This window comes from Myxine glutinosa, chromosome 8, assembly GCF_964187855.1.
Source record: "Myxine glutinosa chromosome 8, kmMyxGlut1.1, whole genome shotgun sequence".
NCBI classification, from domain to species: domain Eukaryota; kingdom Metazoa; phylum Chordata; class Myxini; order Myxiniformes; family Myxinidae; genus Myxine; species Myxine glutinosa.
The window spans coordinates 153,465,507-153,468,793 of record NC_136268.1 but is presented as its reverse complement, the minus strand read 5'-3'; positions in this window follow the sequence as shown (position 1 = coordinate 153,468,793).

Genomic DNA, 3,287 nt, shown 5'->3' with positions numbered 1-3,287 from the left:
CACACTAATACAAGTGCAAAAGTGGTTTCCTGCACCAACAAAAGTGCGAAAAGTGGTTTCCTTCACTAACACATGTGCGAAAAGTGGGTTTTCAACACTATCACAAGTGCAAAAAGTGGTTTTTCCACACTAATACAAGTGCAAAAGTGGTTTCCTGCACGAACACAAGTGCGAAAAGTGGTTTTTCAACACTAACACAAGTGCGAAAAGTGGTTTTTCAACACTATCACAAGTGCAAAAAGTGTTTTTTTCACACTAATACAAGTGCAAAAGTGGTTTCCTGCACCAACACAAGTGCGAAAAGTGGTTTTTCAACACTAACACAAGTGCGAAAAGTGGTTTTTCAACACTAACACAAGTGCGAAAAGTGGTTTTTCAACACTAACACAAATGTGGAAAGTGGTTTTCAACAATAACACAAGTGTGATAAGTGGTTTTACAACACCAACCCAATTGCGAAAAGTCTTTTACAACACTAGCACGAGTGCGGAAAGTGGTTTTCCACGGCAGCAGAAGTATGGAAATTGGTTTTTGCAACACCAACACAAATGCGAATAATGGTTTACAACACTAGCACGAGTGTAGAAAGTGGTTTTGCAAGACAAGCACATGTGTGAAAAGTGGTTTTCAACACGAACACAATTGCAAAAAGTGGTTTTCAACACGAGCATGAGTGTGGAAAGTGGTTTTCAACGCCAGCATAAGTGTGGAATTTGGTTTTTGCAACACTAACACAAATGCGAATAATGATTTACAACACGAACACAATTATTGCAAAAAGTGGTTTTCAACACGAACCAAAGTGCGAAAAGTTGTTTTCAACACGAGCACAAGTGCGGAAAGTGGTTTTGCAACACAGGCACAAGTGTAGAATGTGGTTTTCAACACGAACACAATTGCAAAAAGTGGTTTTCAACACGAGCATGAGTGCGGAAAGTGGTTTTCAACGCCAGCATAAGTGTGGAAAGTGGTTTTGCAACACTAACACAAATGCGAATAATGGTTTACAACACGAACACAATTATTGCAAAAAGTGGTTTTCAACACGAACCAAAGTGCGAAAAGTTGTTTTCAACACTAGCACAAGTGCGGAAAGTGGTTTTGCAACACAGGCACAAGTGTAGAATGTGGTTTTCAACACGATCGCAAGTGTGGAAAGTGGTTTTGCAACACTAACACAAATGCGAATAATGGTTTACAACACGAACACAATTATTGCAAAAAGTGGTTTTCAACACTAACCAAAGTGCGAAAAGTTGTTTTCAACACCAGCACAAGTGCGAAAAGTGGTTTTGCAACACTAACACAAGTGAGACAAATGGTTTTGCAACACTAACACAAGTGCAAAAAGTAGTTTTGCAATGCTAGCACAAGTGTGAAAAGTGGTTTACAACAGTAACACGAGTGTGGAAAGTGGTTTGCAACACTAACACAAGTGTGGAAAGTGATTTTCAACATGAGCACATGTGCGATAAGTGGTTTTGCAACACTAACCCAATTGCGAAATGTGGTTCTGCAACACTCGCTTAAGTGCGGAAAGAGGTTTTCAATGCCAGCACAAGTGCGGAAAGTATTTCTGCAACACTAGCTCAAATGCGGAAAGTGATTTGCAACACTAACACAAGTGCTATAAGTGGTTTTCAATGCCAGAAAGAGTGCGGAAAGTGGTTTTTGCAACAATAAATCAAGTGCGAAAAGTGGTTATGCAACACTAACACAGTGTGAAAGTGGTTTTCAACATTAGCACGTGTGCAGAAAGTGGTTTTCAATGCCAACACAAGTGTGGAAATTGGTTTTGCAACACTAAGGCAAATGTGAATTGTGGTTTTCAACACTGGCACAAGTGCGAAAAGTGGTTTTGCATCGCTAACATAAGTGCAAAAAGTGGATTTCAACACGAACACAATTATTGCAAAGAGTGGTTTTCAACACTAACCAAAGTGCGAAAAGTTGTTTTCAACACGAGCACAAGTGCGGAAAGTGGTTTTGCAACACAGGCACAAGTGTAGAACGTGGTTTTCAACACGATCGCAAGTGTGGAAAGTGGTTTTGCAACACTAGTTCAAGTGCAGAGAGTGGTTTTCAATGCCAGCACAAGTGCGAAAAGTGGTTTTGCAACACTAGCACAAGTGAGACAAATGGTTTTGCAACACTAACACAAATGCAAAAAGTGGTTTTGAACACTAACAGGAGCGCGAAAAGAGGTTTTCAACACTAGCAGAAGTGCAAAAAGTTGTTTTCAACACCAGCACCAAGTGCGGAAAGTGGTTTTGCAATCCTAGCACATGTGTGAAAAGTGGTTTTAAATGCCAGCACAAGTGGGGAAAGTGGTTTTGCAACACCAAAAGAAGTGCAAAAAGTGGTTTTCAACATGAGCACAAGTCCGATAAGTGGTTTTGCAATACTGGCACATGTGTGAAAAGTGGTTTTCAACACTAGCACAAGTGGTTTTCAATGCCAGCACACGTGTGGAAATTTGTTTTGCAACACGAAGACAAATGCGAGTTGTGGTTTTCAACACCAGAGCAAGTGCAAAAAGTGGTTTTGCAACACTAACACAAGTGCGAAAGTGGTTCTGCAACACGAGCTCAAGCGCGGAAAGTGCTTTTCAACACAAGTACAAGTGCGGAAAGTGGTTTTGCAACACAGGCACAAGTGTAGAATGTGGTTTTCAACACGATCGCAAGTGTGGAAAGTGGTTTTGCAACACTAACACAAATGCGAATAATGGTTTACAACACGAACACAATTATTGCAAAAAGTGGTTTTCAACACGAACCAAAGTGCGAAAAGTTGATTTCAACGCCAGCACAATTGCGAAAAGTGGTTTTTCAACACTAACACAAGTGTGGAAAGTGGTTTTCAACAATAACACAAGTGTGATAAGTGGTTTTGCAACACCAACCCAATTGCGAAAAGTCTTTTTCAACACTAGCACGAGTGCGGAAAGTGGTTTTCAACGGCAGCAGAAGTATGGAAATTGGTTTTTGCAACACCAACACAAATGCGAATAATGGTTTACAACACTAGCACGAGTGTAGAAAGTGGTTTTGCAAGACAAGCACATGTGTGAAAAGTGGTTTTCAACACGAACACAATTGCAAAAAGTGGTTTTCAACACGAGCATGAGTGCGGAAAGTGGTTTTCAACGCCAGCATAAGTGTGGAATTTGGTTTTTGCAACACTAACACAAATGCGAATAATGGTTTACAACACGAACACAATTATTGCAAAAAGTGGTTTTCAACACGAACCAAAGTGCGAAAAGTTGTTTTCAACACTAGCAC